Raw genomic sequence first — 21544 nt, 5'->3', positions numbered from 1 at the left:
TTTTTCCACATTATGACTCTTTTCTAACCGATATCTCCAAATATCTGTCCTCTTCTTTATCTGCTCCCTCCCGGAGCAGAGGCGGTTTCTAGTCCACGTGCCCACCTATAGGACTCCTGCGGCAGTGTTTCTTTGCTTCCACAAATTTATTCTTCTAACTTCCACACATGTTCAGTCCAAAGGGAATAAAGTAGACTTTGGAATTTAGAGTTCAGCCACTAGTAGCAGAAAGTACGATGAAGTTTGCATTTCTGGCAAGTTCAGAAATTCACAAGAGAGCATGTGACTCGGCATAGAAGTTTCCTTGACACCTCTGAGATGAGAGGGCTGTCACAGGGTAAACCTTGGAAATACTTAAGAAATAGACTCCAAATATTTTGCCTGTAAAACATCATTAACCTCCTCCTCTTTCTCTCTTTTTTTTTTTTTTACCATACCCAGAGACTTCCCAAAACACCTTCCATTGAGAAATTATAGTTTTGTCTCTTGTTTCATATATGTGAGCAATAAAATTCTGCCACAGCTTCTTAGTGAATTCCTCCTCAAACAGATGTCAGGTATATAATTATAAGATCACTAGCAGGGGAACCTAAAATTATGGCTTTGTGAATAAATATTAATTAGCTAATGGAAGGCACAGAAATTTGAAAGTCTTGGATTTCTTACTTAATCTGGGTTCCATACACTTTGACAAGCACCTTGGTGATATCTTAAATAACTGTCATTTCTATGAGTTTTTGGTTTTCTCTTTATGTCATTTCCCAAATCTCTACAAAATTGTTGGAAATTTTATAGATTTGAGTAAAAACTTTTACAAGAGAATTTATATTTATAAAAAGTAAACAGGATGGAATTACAGCTGAGGAAGTTATAGCCACACCCATTCCTGTGTGTTGCATGTTTAGGACAATGGGGATATGCCAACACATAGAAATCTCTGTATTTCTCAACTGTTTGGAATCAAGGAGGTCCTAGTTAGCTAAAATAAAACAGGAATGTATTTATATGAGTTAAAAATGTCATGTGTTAGAGTCTGATGATGACAAAAAATGAGACAGGGTGCTCAGGGCTGGGATGGGGAGGGAGGTGGGAGGGAGGTTCAGGATGGGGAACACATGTACACCCATGGCTGATTCATGTGAATGTATGGCAAAAACCACCACAATACTGTAATGCAATTAGCCTCCAATTAAAATTAAAAAAAAAAAATTGATTGGTAACATGGCCTTTGCACAACTCCAAGTAAGGATAGCAAAATCCTCTAGACTTTAGGATAGAAATTATCATAATGATGGTTGAAATGAGGAGATGCTTCTTGACATATTGCCATGTGAACATATTATCTATACAAAAAGTAAATAAAATACAAATTCAAAATAAACTAAAAGTAAAGGAAAATAATATGAGAACAGAAGGGATGAAGGGAAGGAGAGAATGACAAAAGAATAGATGTTGAGAAGCTTGAATGAAGGGAGTTATGCTTAATTTAAAATCACAATTAGTTCTAAAATTAGAAATTAGGACAAAGTTACCATGTGAGTTGCGTCAAAAGGCCTAAGGACACCTTCTGTACTCTCAAAACAAGTGATGAAGTTGGAGGTTTCCTAGGGGATTTTCCTAAAGCTAGAAGATTGAGACAGTTTGTTCTCCTGTATGTGGTGTTTCAGTGACAAGAATGAATTCATATGCAATTACAAAATAAGATAAAGATGTAAGGATAACATGGAAATGTGTTGGTTTCTCTGAGATTCTCCCAAGCATGCTAATGCTTTGAAGTGAGCAGGGTAAGCTTTCTTACAAGTAAAAAGTAAATAAATAACACGAAACAATGCAAAATAAGCAGCCAAAAAAGTAGACACTTTGAGATCTTTAGGAAAAAATTAAGAATTCTGCAAAATTGCCTTCCATGCATGTAGGGTGGTTTAGAAGCTTCGAGAACCTCTCTGCTTTCTACTCTACTAATTCATCTGACAAAGCGTGCAGGTCAAGAAGCTGCAAAGACATTTTTTCTCGTGTTAAAACAATAGGTTATTTTTTTTAAAAAGGTAGCTGAACTTAGTTTCTAAAATTCTACTATAAAGAGTCTCTGGGAAAATTGAACGCCCTCCAATACCTACATCTGGAAGGTGCACATACTCACCCCAGGGTGGGAACTTGAATTGCTAGTATAAGTGTCGGGGTCATGAATTTTCATAGATTTTGTGGGGTCTGTCATCTCTCTATTTTTCTTCCATAAGTTTCATTATATTTAGTACATGATTTTGAAGAATATGAAGTCCTTAAGGAGCTCACACGTACTGTTATATCAGAAAACCCTCTGTATGACTTTCCATTTGGTAGATCCCATGGATTTTAGTCATCCTTATACAAATCTTCACAGTGGATTCATTCATTCAATCCTTCAACTAGTATTCATATACCTCTCCCCATGGAGCCACTGTACCAAGGATATGAAAACCAGTAAGATATGTAAAGTGGTCACTGGAATTCAGTGGGGAAGCGTGATCTTAGGTAGTATCAGGACCTCATACTTAGCGTCCCTGAGATCAGCGGGGCCAGGGGGTATCTGGTAAGGAGCGTCTGACGTGACTGCCAAAGGCCTTCCCTCCTGGTCTTCACACTCTGCGTAATGCCCTCCCCGTGAGTGTGGGCTAGACTTGGTGATTTGTTCATAATGAACAGAATGGACCAGAGAGATAGGATGGCCTTTCCCAGATTAGGTAACATAAGGCTGTGATCCTGCCTTTACATCTTCTCTGGCTCTGCTCACTTGCCATACTGCCAGCTGGCCTAAGGGCAAGCCCATGTGTCAAGAATCTGAGTCCTTCCAACAACTGGCTATGTGATTTGGGAAGCAGACACACCTTTAGGTGCAGTCCTGGCCAACACTCGGAGTACAGCTTTGTGAAACACCCTAAGCCAGAGTGTCCAGCCAAGTCACCTGAGGATTCCTCAGCCACTGCGACTGTGAGCTCATAAAGGCTGCTGTATGCCACTAAGTGTTGGGGTCATCTTTTATGGAGCAATGGACACTTCACTACAGATGGAGCACCTGAGCAGAGGTAAGTGATGAACCCAAGTTCTCCAGGTATTTGATGGTAAGAGTGCATTCTAGTTATAGTAAAAGTGGGGCCCATCTTGCTCTGGGAGCTGCAGTATGCTAAATATTGCTAAAATATGAGGTGCTTATGGAGGGAGGTAGCAGATAAGAGAGTAAAGGTGAGCAGCAGAACACTGATAAAAGGTTTGACGATTTAAATATATATATATATACGTATATATGTAATAACCTTTATATTTTAAGAGAAATGGATATGATCAGTTAAAAAATTATGCCAAGAATTCAGTTTAAAAAACTCATTTATCTATATCAGAGTGCTATGAATTCCCCAAATCTTACCCTTTCAGGGTTGTCTCAAAGCATGTTTGTAGAAGAGGTTACCCGAATACACAGTCTGTCCAAATATAACATATTCCTAACCATCTTGAGTTCTTCAAATGCCTCAGCTTTTGAAGACACAACCTCTTTTATTTTGTGCATTTTCTTCCACAATGAATTATCAGGGGCTTCTCTGATAGCTCAGTTGGTAAGGAATCCGCCTGCAATGCGGGAGACCTGGGTTTGATCCCTGGGTTGGGAAGATCCCCTGGAGAAGGCAAAGGATACCCACTCCAGTATTCTGACCTGGAGAAGTCCACGGACTGTGTAGTTTCATGGGGTCTCAAAGAGCTGGGCGCCACTGAGCGACTTTCACTTTCACAGTAAATTGCTGTCTTGCATTCGTCCTCTGACAATGTGGGATTTAGTCCTCTTTCTTTTGATCGTTTGACGCGAAACGTTTGATGAGTTTTTTTATTTGTTTATTTTTTCAGTTTGATGAGTCCCAGCTTTCAAGAACAAGAATACGCGTCCACAGAGAGTGAGGACACTTCCTGGAAGGAGCTACCAGTTCCGTGAGTATATTCAGGGTCTCAGTTCAGCTCAGTTCAGTCGCTCAGTCGTGTCCGAATCTTTGGGACCCCATGAATTGCAGCACGCCAGGCCTCTCTGTCCATCACCAACTCCCGGAGTCTACCCAAACCCATGTCCATCGAGTCGGTGATGCCATCCAACCATCTCATCCTCTGTCGTCCCCTTCTCCTCCTGCCCCCAGTCCTACCCAGCATTAGGGTCTTTTCCAATGAGTCAACTCTTCGCATGAGGTGGACAAAGTATTGGAGTTTCAGCTTCAACATCAGTCCTTCCAATGAACATCCAGGACTGATCTCCTTTAGGATGGACTGGTTGGATCTCCTTGCAGTCCAAGGGACTCTCAAGAGTCTTCTCCAACACCACAGTTCAAAAGCATCAATTCTTTGGTGCTCAGCTTTCTTCACCGTCCAACTCTCACATCCATACATGACCACTGGAAAAACCATAGCCTTGACTAGACGGACTTTTGTTGGCAAAGTAATGTCTCTGCTTTTAAATATGCTATCTGCTGCTGCTGCTGCTAAGTCGCTTCAGTCGTGTCCAACTCTGTGCGACCCCATAGACGGCGCCCACTAGCCTCCGCCGTCCCTGGGATTCTCCAGGCAAGAACACTGGAGTGGGTTGCCATTTCCTTCTCCAATGCATGAAAGTGAAAAGGGAAAGTGAAATCGCTCAGTCGTGTCCGACTCTAAGCGACCCCATGGACCGCAGCCCACCAGGCTCCTCCGTCCATGGGATTTTCCAGGCAAGAGTACTGGAGTGGGGTGCCATTGCCTTCTCCGAATATGCTATCTAGGTTGGCCATAACCTTCCCTCTAAGGAGTAAGTGTCTTTTAATTTCATGGCTGCAATCACCATCAGCAGTGATTCTGGAGCCCCCAAAAATAAAGTCTGACACTGTTTCCCCATCTATTTCCCATGAAGTTGATGGGACCAGATGCCATGACCTTAGTTTTCTGAACGTTGAGCTTTAAGCCAACTTTTTCACTCTCCTCTTTCACTTTCATCAAGAGGCTCTTTAGTTCTTCTTCATTTTCTGCCATAAGGGTGGTGTCATCTGCATATCTGAGGTTATTGATATTTCTCCTGGCAATCTTGATTCCAGCTTGTGTTTCTTCCAGCCCAGCGTTTCTCATGATGTACTCTGCATAGAAGTTAAATAAGCAGGGTGACAATATACAGCCTTGACGTACTCCTTTTCCTATTTGGAACCAGTCTGTTGTTCCATGTCCAGTTCTAATTGTTGCTTCCTGACCTGCATACAGGTTTCTCAAGAGGCAGGTCAGATGGTCTGGTATTTCCATCTCTTTCAGAATTTTCCACAGTTTATTGTGATCCACACAGTCAAAGGCTTTGGCATAGTCAATAAAGCAGAAATAGATGTTTTTCTGGAACTCTCTTGCTTTTTCGATGATCCAGCGGATATTGGCAATTTGATCTCTGGTCCCTCTGCCTTTTCTAAAACCAGCTTGAACATCTGGGAAGTTCACGGTTCACATATTGCTGAAGCCTGGCTTGGAGAATTTTGAGCATTACTTTACTAGCATGTGAGATGAGTGCAATTGTGTGGTAGTTTGAGCATTCTTTGGCATTGCCTTTCTTTGGGATTGGAAGGAAAACTGACCTTTTCCAGTCCTGTGGCCACTGCTGAGTTTTCCATATTTGCTGGCATATCGAGTGCAGCACTTTCACAGCATCATCTTTCAGGATTTGAAATAGCTCAACTGGAATTCCATCACCTCCTCTAGCTTTGTTCATAGTGATGCTTTCTAAGGCCCACTTGACTTCACACTCCAGGATGTCTGGCTGTAGGTGAGTGATCACACCATCGTGATTATCTGGGTCGTGAAGATCTTTTTTGTACAGTTCTTCTGTGTATTCTTGCCACCTCTTAATATCTTCTGCTTTTGTTAGGTCAGTACCACTTCTGTCCTTTATTGAACCCATCTTTGCATGAAATGTTCCTTTGGTATCTCTAAGTTTCTTGAAGAGATCTCTAGTCTTTCCCATTCTACTGTTTTCCTTTATTTCTTTGCATTGATCGCTGAGGAAGGCTTTCTTATCTCTCCTTGCTATTCTTTGGAACTCTGCATTCAGATGGGAATATTTTTCCTTTTTTCCTTTGCTTTTCACTTCTCTTCTCTTCCCAGCTATCTGTAAGGCCTCCTCAGACAGCCATTTTGCTTTTTTCCATTTCTTTTCCATAGGGATTGTCTTGATCCCTGTCTCCTGTACAATGTCACGAACCTCTGTCCATAGTTCATCAGGCACTCTGTATATCAGATCTAGTCCCTTAAATCTATTTGTCACTTCTACTGTATACTCATAAGGCATTTGATCTAGGTCAAACCTGGATGCTTTAGAGGCCAGATTTCTGTTCCCAGATAATCCTATGTACACACAATTCAGAAGGAGGATGGAAGCGCAGAAGGGAGCTGACTTGTCTCAAAGCCTTTCCCACTTATACCAAGAGGGAAATTCTGAAAACAGAATATCTAGTGTAAAAGACACCCTTTCTTTCCTTTGATAACTAAACATCATCAAAGCAGAACTGCAGGAACAGGGCAAGACCAGGGAAAGTGAAGAAGAGGAAAAATGAGCCCTTGGCTAGCATGGGATAGAGGTGACTTTGAATGGGAAGAAAACAGAAGCATCGCTTAGAAGCCTTAACTAGTATTTGAAGATGGACATATTTGTAAGAGTCCTTAGGTGATATGTTAACAGCAGTGAAATAAAAAGACAGAGCTGTCAAGTGGCTGTTGGCCCTGTGCCTTTTAAAGAATGAATAAAACCAACATTTGAATGATTTCATATAATTGCAGTGAGAACACATGATGAGGTGTAATTACACATGTGTTCCTCTGAGCGTCTCAGCTGCTTGTATTGACTCTGCTGCTTCTGGTATTGAACCTGGAACTGTCTGGCTACAAGTGCTCTCTGCCTCTGGGTCAATGAAGGTCTCTCTTCTGGAAGTCTGTCAAGCATTTAAGGCACTGCTGGCCATCAGCACTTCCTGCAATGATGGAAATATTCTACATCCGCCTGTCCAGTCGGGAAGTCGCTACTCACGCAGAGTTCTTGAGCACTTGAAATGTGACTAGTGCAACTAATAAACTGAATTTTTAATTTAATTTCATTTTAAAGATGTACATATGACAAATGGTTACTCTATTGGACAGTACAGATATAAGGGAACATCAGGAAGACAGCGGAATTGTGTGTTAGTGTCATACAGTATGAGGCACACCCAGCAAATAGTACCCAGCATATTGCACAGATGAAATTTAATGTAGGGCTTTGCAAATTAGAGAACATAAATTCAAAGGACTATAAATTGGGGAGGAGATGGAGGGCCTTGATAATGGCCAGTAATATTAAATGATTCACCCAAATTGCCAATTTTTTTAAATCTCCACAAAGTCACTGAACAATTCCAGTACGGATGGTATGCATTTCGTACTGCAAAACACCATATATCATCTAAGAAATTCCTAATTGTGTAAAGAAGTACAGCAATCACCAGTTTGAAGTAGATTTTGACTCAAAACTAAAACACATCAAATGAATTGACTTTTAAAAAAATAACCCCAAACAAAAATGATGAGGAATAAACAGTATTAAAAATGATAGAGTGAAATGTAAGACCAAAAATACACAGTGGATCAAAACTCAAAATAATTGCTTTGTGATTTAACTAAAGTTCAAAGTTGATGGCATTCTTTGTAAAAAATCTAAATTGATTAAGGGAAGGTTGATCATTCATATATGGTAATAAAGGAATTTATTATTGTTCTTTATATAGAGACCTTTTTGCCCTGGGACATTCCTTAGACAGCATCAGATACCCTAGCAAGGAATGAATAAAACACAAAGCTGAACTTATACAAAACCAGATATTAGCAGATATTAATTCAAGCAAAGGAATCAATAATGTATACTGATTTGTAGATAATAATCACTTATGTCATTCAAGATCTAGTGTTTAGAACAGAAAAGATGCCACATTTGCAAGTACTTAGTGGCTGCATTGCTCAGATAAACTCTTAGTATGCAGTGTCCTTAGTGAGTTTCATGCATTCCCAAGTCGTTTTACCTTGTACTGAGAAATAGGCTTGCAAAATGTAAGAACTGATGTTCTTTTTTTGTGCCAATGAGATACTGAGATGCAGGGATCTTTGCAAGACATCACCATATATTTTTCTCATTTTGATTCTGTGAGAAGCAACATTTCTGTAAAGATTAGTCACCATGGCATTAATTTCTCACGAACATTTTCTCATTTTCAGATGAAAGTTGCTATATAGAGTGATAAAGTATTCACATGTTTAAATAAAATTATTGGGTAAACATTTCAGTGAGTGACCCAGAGAATACATTTCATCTGAATGGAAACACACATTCTGAGTCATGGAAGTATTAATATACATGCCCAGCATGAACTACTCTTCAAATGTCATACTACTTTTATCTATACTTTAGAATCAAACAACTATAGTTACTGCAATCAGAGAATAAAATATGTATATTATATTGGATAAGAGTGCCAAACTAGGGCTTATTTGCAGTTTTCATGAATTCTTTAGATAAACTCAGAGTGGTAGTTTTTGTGGAATCTAAATCCAAAACAAATACAGAGATGAGATCCTTAGAAGCAGAATTATGGGTCTGAGATCAGTCTGTGGGCTCTATCCCAGACACACCAGTCTCCAGGCCAATATGGTTTGTTCTCTAGGTCCAAATACACCTGTGGTTCAACAACAGTTTCAGTGTATGCACAGAGGCACATACCCCTAGGGGCATGTACTTTTAAGTACATAAAAAATTCAAGCGAGAAAGAATCAATTGTGGTGGCAAGCTGCTCAAAATCACCCAAAATCGAACACAGCCTTCTACGTTTCCTCTTTTTCACTGTGTCCACCTAATATGTTGCGTTATGTTTGCTAGAAATTATTTGGGAAGCCCATTTACCACAGGTGGCTTGGGGGAAATCACTGCGTTATAAACCTAGGAGTGCCTGGAATTCCCCTCTTTTAGATTCAAATGTTTGGATTCAGAATGACCAGGCGGTGATTATGCAAAGATGGAGAAATGTTCAAAACACAGGGGGAGAAGCAAAGAGCTCTGGTGCTGGTATAATGATTTTTCAGAGACACTTCAGTTTTGGGAGTGTCAGAAAGCCATGCACTAGAAAAACATCCTGATTTACAGGAATAATATGAAATTATCCTAAACGAGGGTTTGCGGAGAGAAAGAAAATGGCAGGGTATTAATTACCGTGGCGACATGAGTTCTCCTGCTCAGTGAATGTATTTTATCCCTTCTCTTTTTTTCAGTCTTCAAATTCTCTATTAAAATGGTGATGTCGGAAATGATTCACGATTGATATTGCCTTAGAGCTTGACATTCAGAGTCAGCAACAGACTAAATATCCGTTCATCATCCCTTCTCTCTATAAAACCTCTCTAAAATCATCCACATCAACAGAGAAGTGACGTGCAAAACAGTCCACAAGTCACAGTGCTCTCCTTATAGGAAAAGAAGTATTTTACCTTTCTTTTTTCCCCTGGCAAACTGTGTAGCATCCTTCATTCATCCCTGCATGAAAGAAGAAGTGGACCTGAGAGTCACTGCCCTTTCCTGCTGCATTCAGAAAGACGGCCGGAAGCCTGCCTGACCTAGACCTTGAGGTTGAACTAGGACCGTCTTAACCACGAAGTGAAGGAATAAGAAAAACGGCAACAACGAGAAGCATAACAGCGACCAATCTGAAGAACTCAGTGTGGGGGAGGTTGACAAAGAAATCTCAGCCCAGTGGAGCCCATACTGGCCCCAAACGTTGTTCCTGAAAGCTCCCTTCGAGCGGCCGCCCATGCCCGGGCAATGTGATGAGCTGCCTGGGAAAGGCCTAGAATTACTCCTGTCCTGACTAGATTACCAGGTAATTAGATTGAGAGCACTCTTCCCTGACTGGGGCTGTCAGAGTAAATCTGGCTGGTTCTCCTCAGATAACTGTCATGGCCCACAATAACAAACAGAGGCTGACACGGTGAGGATCTTTTTAAAAGCTGTTCAAAGAATTCAAGCGCCTCTGTTTTCTCCACAACAAAACAAACGTTCCCTGAATGGGAGGGTGTATACATATTGTCACTATATTTGATGAAGAAAACGTTACCAGACAAAGCCTGGCCAGACAGGCTTAACCTGTGCTGGCAACTGCAGTCACCAGGGTGGACCAGCCGATAGAAGAAGCCTGACTCACCCAGAGAACGAAGCCGCTTGGCTGGAGCATGGCTGATGCTCTGAGTCACTAGGCCTTTGTTCAAATGAAGTTAAACGGGGTGTGTGAAGCACCTTCTCTGAACAGGAGTGGAACCTCTGAGGCTCTTCTTTCTTCCCCTCTGAGACAAGGACACTCACCCTTCACACTGTAAAGAGGTCTCCCCAGTTCCTCCTGGGACCACACAGAACAGAACAGGAGCAGAGAAACCAATAGGAGAAAGGCAAGGTCCCAGGTCTTGTCCTGCCATCTCCAGAGACTGCACTGTTCCCGTTGAGGATGCTGGGCATGGAGTAAGTGTCCTCAGATGGACACTTGCAAAGTGTCCTCGTCTCTGGCAAAAGGAGGGGGTGAAGGAGTAAAATGATTTTATGTGGTATACATGAAAGCATATGCTTGTATTTATTTTAATAAATATTAGTATTAAAAAAAACCTGGAAAAATAAACATGAGATCAATTTAAGGAAAAGAAGCACACAGCCATGAAAAAACTCACAAATGTATCAAAGACTTTTTCAAGACAGTTGAAAACCCCGGTGTAAATTACAGTGGAGCTGGGAGTCAGAGCTAAGGGTGAAGCCAGCATGTCCACTTGTCATGGCAAACTCTTAGGCAAGTTAGCTCACTTCACTGGCAGCCCGAGGAGTTATGCCTTTTCTGATCACAGGTGGGTAGTAAAACATCAGCAGATGAAAGCAGTTATGGTTTTAAATAAGGAAAACTGGGCATCTTTATCTCTATGAAAAGTGCTCTAGAAATGTCAGTTCCCTTTAACCTGTTACACCACTGGTGGAAATGTGAACTGCTGCAGCCGCTATGGAAAACAGTATGGAGGTTCCTCAGAAACTAGCAATAGAACTACCATACGCTCCTACGATCCCACTCCTAGGCATATACCCAAAGAAAACTCTAATTAGAGAAGACACATGCCCCTCTACGTTCACAGCAGCACTGTTCACAACAGCCAAGGCACGGAAACATCTGAATGTCCATCGACAGGTGAATGGATAAAGAGGATGTGGGATATACACACAATGGAATATTACTCAGTCAATAAAAAGAATGAAATAATGCCATTTGAAGTAACACGGAAGTCAGCTATACTCATTATTATCTCACCAATGCACACCATTTGTAGCAACATCAATGGACCTAAAGATTAATGTACTAAGTTAAGGAAGTCAGACAGAGAAAGTCAGATATCATATGATATCACTTATATGTAGAATCTACAAAACTGACAAAAATGAATCCATTTACAAAACAAAAACAGACTCATGGACATCAAATACAATCTCACTGTTACCAAAGGGGAAGGGGGAGGGATAAATCAGGAGCTTGAGATTAACATACACACACTAATACATGGCTTCCCAGGTGGCACCAGTGGTAAAGAAGCTGCCTGCCAATGCAGGAGATGTTAGAGATACGGGTTTGATCCCTGCATTGGAAGATACCCTGGAGAAGGAAATGGCAACCCACTCTGGTATTCTTGCCTGGAGAATTCCGTGGACAGAGGAGCCTGGTGGGCTACAGTCCATGCAGTTGCAAAGAGTTGAACATGGCTGAAGTGACTTAGCAGATATATATATATATATATATATATATCTACTATATAGAAGATAACCAACAAGGATCTACTGTATAGCACAGGGAACTCTACTCAATATTCTGTAATAACCTATATGAGAAAAGAATTTGAAAGAGAATGAACGTACGTAATGTGTATAACTGAAGCACTTTGCTCTACACCTGAAACCAACACAGCATTGCACATCAACCATAGTTCAGTTAAAAAATACACAAGTTCTCCTTGGGTGGGACCTGTCAAACCTTCCTGTCCTAGGTTCTCCAAGAGGGACCCCTTGGCTTCTGAAGCCTATACACACCCCCAACCCCCAGGGGCCCCAGGCACGGTGCCCTGGCCCGCCCCCCTTGGTACACAGACTGAGCACTAGCGTCTGTCCGCTGCCCACCTTGCAGAGCACCTTCCTTCAGTAGGTGACCAACCAGTGTCTCCTCAGGGAGTGTGACAATCTAGGAAGTAAAATGTTTTAGAAGGCTTAAATATCCATGTATATACAAGAGAAAAAAATCGGTCCATTTTATTTTTAATCTCAACCAAGCATAAATAAAAAAGTTAAAAGTCGTTAACCTTTTGGGGGCAAAATGAGAGGCTGCACCGATTGTTTAAAGAGTACTTTCTATTTTAGTGGAAGTAATCTTTGTCATAGACTTTCTACAAGGCATGTTAACAATAATTACAAATATGTGTTAAACACATATTAAAAATACAGTATTTTGTTCAGTAATTTGAATTCTAGATATTGATTCTAGGGTAATAATCATGGATATGCACAAATATTTAGTTTTGAGAGGAGTCAGTGCAATTTCTTAAAATATCAACAATTTGGAAATAGCCATTAGGCTCACCAATATGATATTTAAATAAACTTGAAAGCTGACTGAATATCTAAGAACAGATGCTATATTTTAGTAGTTCCAGGATGAGAATGAAGCTGGGAATCATAGTCCAATAGTGACTGGGAGACACACATCAACAATCTCTGGGATGTGTTGTGTAGCAGAGGATGATTACAGATAAACTATCAAGTAATTTTGCAGCTGTGTATGAAAATCTTATAAGCCACATGATCCAGAGAGATTACATGAAATTCTCAGGATAATATCAGAGTATCAAAAATTATGAGTTACAGGCATGGTGGCTTAGTGATTTTAAATAGATATCCATCACCTACTCTAAGATAGGCTCACAATCTATTGTTAACTTGGATTGGATTTTAATACATGGTTTTACCGCAGGAGAATCGCATGCCTCAAGATTCTGTCCCGGCAAGTTTTCCAAGTACTTACAACATGTAGGAAATTGACTACTGTGAAACTTATCAGCATGCTGCTTATAGTCATGTTAAAACTGTGTTTCGGCTCTGGTATCTTTTTGTCCGGTAGGAATGGAGGGTGGCTACTCTATGTCCTCTACTTTCCAAGAACACAATCCCAACCTGCTTACCGACCAATACACACCTTTCCCATAGGTCCTAATAAGGAAAGTATCCTTCTGATACTAAGGGAAGTATCCGTCTGAAACCCACAACTCCTCTGAATGGTATGAATGTTTCAAACAGTTGGTTCTTCCCTAGTGGCAAAGCCCAAGGAAGAGGGCATCTGTATATACCACCAGTGGTTTCTAAGGGTCTTTAAATACTTGCAGAGTTTGGCACTGCTAGGAAAGTTTTTTTTTATTGCTCTTAAAGCTATTACTTCCACTTTTTGAAAAGAGAAATGGTCTACTCCAGTGCCCATGTTGTTAAGGATACTAAACGCCTTATAAATGTATTCCAGTAATAAATACTGCATAATGAGGAAACAGATTTTTAGAGACAATCTTAAACTTAGTGTTTTCAGTCTAAGATCCATCATACCCATTCATACAAGAGAAGCCTTCTTCAGCTTGCCTTGATGGTAAGAACAATCAGCAATAGTTGTTATAAGAATATCACCCAGCCTTAAAGAACAGAATTTCCAAGGGAAGAATCCTAAAGAAAAATTTTTAACCACACATGTATCTCTTATAATCAGGCAAATTTAGAATCATCAAGTTATAGAAAAAATTGAGGGCCTGAAAGGTTGTGTTTGAGAAAGACATTAATGAAAAAGAATCTCTTAATTTCTTCCAACCAACCTTAATGAAATTAACTTCACTGCTGTGTCTTTCGGGGATGGTGGTGGGCAGAGGGTGCCAATCCAGGTTTCAGGAGGGTTTTTACAGTTCTTCCTCCAGAAACCAGAAGTCACCACAAATTTAGCAAACGCAGAGCTCCTGCATGCTGCCTTCATCTGCCAGACATCAACAGGAACCTGCAGGCCCCGGGGATGTCAATCTGGCATCTCTTTGGATCAACAAATTAAATAGGAATAAACCCACAAATGAGCAATAAGAGAGAGGAAAAAAAGTGCTACTTCCTGCTGAAACAAGCTTTGATTTGTAAATGAAAGGCAGGGAGAAATGAAAGGGGAGAAAGCTTCCCCATCCTTGCTGGAGTCTTCTTGCTGCTTTAAGTTGGAACTGAAATTAGTTATATATCACACATGCAAAATATGTTGCTGATGTTTCCTTGAAATGACTCGCTTTTTACTTTACATAACTTGGATGAGAGTTGCTTGCTATTTCTGCATGGATGAATCTTTTACACTTGGTTCAGTCAGTAACTTTACTTGCTAAAGAAAATAAAAGCTAATTAAAATGGGGATCCATATACTAATTCATAAAATCACCTGCCAGGGCAGAAAGACTGAAGTAAGAGACTGTGCTTATTTACCTGGTGAGGTTTTGCTGTGCCAACATGCCAGAGGTGACAATCATAGTTTAAGTATTCCCAGCACAAATTCTCACACAAAATAGCTCTGCTTCTAATATTCCACTTGACAACCAGAAGAAACCCATTAAATGCTTTACGTTTTATTTCCAAGGTGTAAACTTGTTAGGCATTCTATAATTCAAAAGTCAAAACAAAACCACACCAAAAACAATAAAATTCTAAACTTGGTCCTATCCCTCACACCCCACTCCCCCTTCACACACACATTAGTGGTTCTAGTGACAGAGCATTCATTTACGAGTCTTAGTGAGTTTGATTTCCTTTAGGAAAAATTTTATTTGCACTTTACAACTATCATTAACTTCAAAGGATACTGACAGTTTTCAAGTTATTAAGTTAAAAGGCAGCCAACTTTCCATTGGAGTCACTGCAAATTAATTCTGTCTTACAAGGCCAGATTGGGTCATTTCCCGAGCCGATGGTAATAAATAGCCCTTAGTCTAATATAAAAACAAGTGAGTGTAGTAACGCATTTCTGATTAAAATGTTCAGAAATAGGCAGGACCTAGACCTGTTATAAACCACAGGAAATTTTACACCAGCTGTGTTAGAAATTGCTAGTTATCTACACAGTATACATTCTCCATTTCTTTTTATTTTTCTCTTCCTTTCTACTTAACCAAAAACAAAACAAACAGATTTTCTTCATGGCAGCAACATACCTTTCTAAACACTTGCATTTCCAGCATCCTTTACTGCTAGGGTGACAGTGTTTAGCCAATGAAGAGTAAGTCAAAAGGTTATGAAATTTTTCCAAGAGTTCTTTCTAGCTTTGGGAATGACTTTGCTTTTTTTTTTTTTTTTGCCAAGCCTGAACCAGCTGAAATATATAATTAATTAGGATTATATTGTAAAGTTACTAGGCTGTAAAAGCTAATGGAATCTGACCTTTAAGAGGATAGGAACCAAACATTTCTTGTTCAATGTTCATTCCCAACACCTAGAATATGGAAGACACAGACCAAATGCTTAGAAACATCTGTTGAGTGAATGAAATGACTGACTAACTCATGTAACAGTGGTGATGTGAGAAATGGGAAAAGTAGTAAAGATGAGGGTCAGGGTGACAAAGCAAGTCCTCACATCAGCCCTGATATCCCTGTAAGGAGGATGGCTTGTACCCTGAGTGAGAGGGGAATTCCTTGATTGGCTTTTTGCAACTGGGGAACATGATCTGACCCAAGAGTTTTAAAGGAACTTTGTCTTCTGCGCTGAGAAGAAAGAGAAGATTAGAAGTGAATTGTGAGGAAGGAGGCAAGGATAAATCAAGGATATCTCCAAAGTTTTGGATCTAAAAAATGAGAAGAATTGAGCTGTCATCACTGAAATGGGAAAGACTGCAGAATGAGCATGTCTGTAGTGGGGAGACCAGGGACTCCGCTCTGACATTTCAAATTTGAAATGTCTAATAGATATTCAAGTGCAGAGGTGAAGTAGGCAGGGTATTCAAAAGACTGGCATTTGAGACAAAGGTTCCACGTAGAAATATAATTATTGGGCATCAGTGGCACATAGATACTGAAAGCCATAAAGCTGGATCATAACACTACAGTAGTGAAGACAGGAACCTCTAAGATTCTCAGATGCTGGGACAAAGCAACCAATAGATAATTAGTAAAACTTGCCTGGCAGTGGTTTACAAGATTATCTGAAAGATATAAAAGCTGGAAGTAGAAATTCTGGTTAGAATATTGCTGCAGTGATCCAGGCATATGTAGAAGACCTCCAGAGCTGGTGTCCCATGGCAAGGTGAGCTTGCTGTGAAAATGTTAGTGATGTCCTGAATATGGAACATGGGGAAGGAAATGATGAAGTCTTGGAATGACTCTCATCTGAACAGGTTGTATTAGAAAAGGCTATTATTTTGGTTAGGATTCCCCCAGAAACAGACTCTGAGGCAAAAATGTGAGTACAAGTATATGAATTGGGAGGTGATACCAGGAAATGCCTAGTGGAGGTAGGGGATATAAATCAGGCAAGGAAAAGAAGTCAATAAAAAGTACATGATCAAAGGACTTCCCTGGTGGCCCAGAGGTTAAGAATCCATTTTCAAATGTAGGGGAGACAGGTTTGATCACAGGCGAGGGAATTAAAATCCCGCATGCCATGCAGCAACTAAGCCCAAGTAGAGAGGGCTGTGTATGCAGTGAAGACCCAGTGCAGCCCCACACAAAAAGTACCGTATCAAATGAGTGGCTACTGTCACCACTATGGGAAAGAGAGGAGCTCTGTGACATGTATAGAACCCACATCTGAAAATCGTCCCAAAGTAGGGGTGAGCCTTTACTTATCTGTTAGTCACAGATCTCAGAGGAAAAGTCTACAGGTAGAGAGGTGTATAACAAACCGTGGAAAATTCTTAAAGAGATGAGAATACCAGATCATCTTCCTTGTCTCCTGAAAAACCTGTATTCAGGTCAAGAAGCAACAGTCAGAACCAGACATGGAACAACAGGCTGGTTCAAAATTGGGAAGAGAGTATGTCAAGGCTGTATATCTTCATCTGTTTAACTTATATACAGAGTACATCATGAGAAAGGCTGGGCTGAATGAATCACAAGCTGGAATCCAGATTGCCAGGAGAAATATCAACAACCTCAGATATGCGGATGATACACTCTAATGGCAAAAAGTGAAGAGGAACTAAAGAGCCTCTTGATGAAAGTGAAAGAGGAGAGTGAAAAAGTTGGCTTAAAACTCAACATTCAAAAAACTAAGATGATGGTATCTGGTCCCATCACTTCATGGCAAACAGATGGGGAAAAAGTGGAAACAGTAATAGATTTTATTTTCTTGGGCTCCAAAATCATGGTGGATGGTGACTGCAGCCATGAAATTAAAAGACACTTGCTCCTCAGAAGAAAAACTATGGCAAACCTAGACAGCGTATTAAAAAGCAGAGACATTACTTTGCTGACAAACGTCCATATAGTCAAGGCTATGGTTTTTCTAGTAGTCACGTATGGATGTGAGAGTTGGACCATAAAGAAAGCCAAGCACCAAAGAATTGATGTTTTCAAACTGTGGTGCTGGAGAAGACTCTTGAGAGTCCCTCAGACAGCAAGGAGATCAAACCAGTCAACCTTAAAGGAAATCAACCCTGAATATTCATTGGAAGGACTGATGCTGAAGCTCCAATACTTTGGCCACTTGATGCAAAGAGCTGACTCATTAGGAAAGACCCTGATACTAGGAAAGATTGAGGGCAGGAGGAGAAGAGGGCAACAAAGGATGAGAAGGTTTGATGGCATCACTGACTCAATGGACATGAGATTGAGCCAATTCTGGGAGATAGTGAAGGACAGGAAAGCCTGGTGTGATACAGTCCATAGGGTAGAAAAGAGTCAGACCAAACTTAGCGACTGAACAAAAACAGTAACAACAGAAGTGTGCAGACAAAGAAGATAGGTCTAGCTAGAGTACCAGCAGTGTCTGCTAGGTTGCTAAATAGAAGGAGGAGAAGGGAAATTTGGTTGATGAAGTTAGCCCACAATCTCTCTTTTGGATGATAAAAGTGTCTGTGTTAACACAGGCAATTACACATAATATGCTTCTGCATTTTAAAGAATTCATTAATAGGTCAAAACGCTATAGACCCAAATGCCAACTAGTAATAAGTCACCTCAAAAAGGGCAGCATCAAAGAAAGAATATATCTCTTTCCTTCTTTTGTACCCCGACAATGGCTAGTACAGTACTAAACACTGTTAGTAGCAACAGCAGTGTACTTGGCCAGTCGTGTTCGACTCTTTGCTACTCCATGGACTGTAGCCTGCCAGGCTCCTCTGTCCATGGGATTCTCCAGGCAAGAATACTAGAGTGAGTTGCCATTCTCTTCTCCAGGGGATCTTCCTGACCCAGGGATTAAACCCAGGTCTCCTGCATTGCAGGCAGATTCTTTACCATCTGAGCCACCAGGGAAGCAGTGATTAATAAATACCTATGAGACCACTTAATTTTAATTATTCTGGCGATATAAACATATTGTTTTGTCAGAAGCAATAATTAATACTGTGGGTACTAAAATAGACACGACAGAAACTGAACAACAACGAGATACTAAAACATTGCTATGAAATTTCCTTATGAGATTGTTGTCTCCATTTTGCCAATGCTGTTGTAGGAAAATGAAATGAGATTAATGAGTGGGATATTGAAATCCTGTCTTAGGCTACTGAGAGGTATTAATATTCAGCAGATAAAATGTGGATTGAGAATCAGAAACTATTGTGTTCAAGCTCCAACCAGCCAGGAAATCGGCCAGAAGTACAAGCTGGATTTTTCATCTGATTACAGCAACACAGGGGACCTGGTATACTCATCTGTGAGTTCATCCCCCTCCCTCTTCTCCAGGGAACTCAAAAAGAGAAAGGATTCTTCCTTGTCTTGCACTCTGGGTAGAAAGTCTATGGTTCAATGTAATTTTCAAGTCAGAATCAAGATTTTGCCATTGACCAATCTAACAACTGCTCAAGAAAATAACAACTTGGAAACCAAATACACACACACACACACACACACACACACACACACATATATCTCCTTTGGTGGTTTATAAGACTGAGCAAAAATAGCAAAATGCTAACCAGATGCCCAACATGGTAGTAGATTTTTATTAGCATTGATTTTGTTTCTGGATTTCAAAATACAAGACACTGGAAAGGAAATAGCAATATTATATTATGTAAAAATAATTTGGTATGCCACAATCCTGCCATCCAAAGCCTACCCTCTGCCTACTCTATTCATTTTCCTCCTATTGTCCAGCTGCATGATTCCCATGGTACATGTAACACCCTTGAGAAGGTTTTCTGTAGGTTAAGGTGTAAGGTATAAATCTGACTACAAGTTTCAAGGAGAAAACTAACTTTCATTTTTCAATTATTAAATGTTTGAATCTTTAGACAGCCACAGGGAAATTTCCCTTTTTGGTGCTTTGACACATGGAGGCAACTGCAGCTGTTCTTCCAATGTCTGTGACCTCCCCCCTCTCAACTCCGTGTGTTGAAATGCTAATGCCCTATATGACATTATTGAGGGGACAGTGTGTGTGGGCTGGGTGGCATTTTGGAAAGTGCTTTGGTCATGAGGGTGGCAACCTCCTGAATAGGATTACTGCCCTTATGAAAGAGATCCCTGGGGGCTCTCTAGCCTCTTCTGCACAGGCTGTGAACCAGGCTAGAGCTCCCATCAGAATGAGAACGTGCTGGTGCCTTGATCTTGGAATTCCTAGCCTTCAGAACTGTGAGACATTAATTTATATTTTTTATCAGCTAGCAACTCTGTGGTTTCTGTTATAGCAGTCCAAGGGGACTGAGCAAGAGCTATGGATAAGTGGATACTATGAATTTAAAGAAAAAGAAGAAGCAGAGCTTGTGCTTTAGCAAAATGAGTACAATGAAAACCTGTAATGTCCTCAATTATTTCTCGGCAATGTCAAATATGCTTTCTAGAGATATAGTATAGGATTTGCATGGAGATGCTTATAAAATTGCTTTTAGCATACAGCAACTCTCATTGGAATAAAAATTCAAACAGTTGTGCCAGTTATTCATAAGAAGATGTATATTGTCGTTAGAAACTACATAAAGTGAAAGTGTTAGTCACTCAGTTGTGTCCGACTCTTTGTGACCACATGGACCACCAGACTCCTCTGTCCGTGGGATTCTCCAGGCAAAAATACTGGAGTGGGTTGCCGTTCCCTTCTCCAGGGGATCTTCCCAACCCAGGGATCAAAGCTGAGTCTCTGGAATTGCAGGCAGATTACCATCTGAGCCACCAGGAAAGCCTCAGAAACTGCATAACGTGTTGAGAAATTAGCAGAAGAGGAAAATCCACAGGTTTGCTCTCATACCGTCCAAAGAAAACCTCCTAAATTCAATGTTGGGAAGAATGCACATACAGATACATTCCTTGCGTATTAAGTTTTGTTGTTGCTGTTTAGTTGCAAAGTCATATCCAACTCTGGCCCCACAGACTGTAGCCCACCTGGTCCCTCTTTCCATGAGGCTTCCCAGGCAGGAATACTGGAGTGTGTTGCCATTTCCTCTTCCAGGGAATTTTTCCAACCCAGGGATTGAACCTCTGCCTCTTGCATTGGCAGGCGAGTTCTTTACTACTGAGCCACTGGAGAAGTTCTTATTAAGTTTTACACGTCCATTAATCTAATTTTAGAGAAATTATCATCCACTGTCTTTAAAATGAGCAAAGACCCACTGAGTCATGTCCCCTGGCTTTTGGAATGGTACATACTTGTACAACACTGAGCATTTTCAAAGCTATGACAGAATCCATTTAATAATTATCATCAAAAATCCTAGCCATACTCCACAAAGGAAGAATTCTCAAACCCCAAAGTACCTGTGTGCCCAAGTGCCTAGCAGCTCTCAGTCTTGAAATGAAATTCAAAGACTTGTATTATGTCAGTTAGAAAACTTGTCATCATCAACCAACAAGTTTTAAATAACTATAAGCATATTCATTTGCAAACATTAAGACCTTTTTCTATTTTTCTTAGTCTCTTCTCCCACCAAGATTGTTAAGGAAGTTTATTAGCAAGAAAACAAGAAATAGTGCAGAACAAAGGTAATTTCATGAAAAAAATCAAAATTTTGATTTCTCATATTGAGTGAATTCTCATACTATTAATTGATCAACAGTCTTGGGAGACTTGCTAACTCCTTGGAGCTCAGTGCCTTCATTCATGCAAAACTTGGCCTATGTGGAATTTCACTCTACTGGAATCATACTGGGGAAAACCTTATCAGGGCACATGTCCAGGGCCTGAACTGAAGCAGCTCCATAAAAACAGGACACCAAGCTGTACAGGAGAAAGAAAGCATCTTATCTAACGGCTAATCTTTTGCTAGGAGGTATTGTGAACAGACTTTCCCTC

The 21544-nt window shown here is 40.4% G+C and overlaps 1 protein-coding gene and 1 long non-coding RNA gene across 16 annotated transcripts in view; one reads left to right on the top strand and one right to left on the bottom strand.

Moving 5' to 3' along the window:
• The window catches only part of RBMS3 (RNA binding motif single stranded interacting protein 3), a 1621798-nt gene that overhangs the window by 393201 nt on the left and 1207053 nt on the right, over positions 1-21544 (bottom strand). The gene's annotated exons all lie outside the window — the stretch shown is intronic.
• Positions 3028-10629, top strand: LOC145520510 (uncharacterized). Its single transcript, XR_014064529.1, has 3 exons — positions 3028-3062; positions 3874-3954; positions 9307-10629. It is a non-coding gene; the product is annotated as an uncharacterized LOC145520510 (long non-coding RNA).

The sequence above is a fragment of the Giraffa tippelskirchi genome, chromosome 9 (genome assembly GCF_054371585.1).
Source record: "Giraffa tippelskirchi isolate mGirTip1 chromosome 9, T2T-mGirTip1v1.2.pri, whole genome shotgun sequence".
Taxonomy (NCBI): Eukaryota; Metazoa; Chordata; class Mammalia; order Artiodactyla; family Giraffidae; genus Giraffa; species Giraffa tippelskirchi.
Note: the sequence above shows the minus strand (reverse complement) of the source record. Positions and strands in the feature narration are given on the sequence as shown.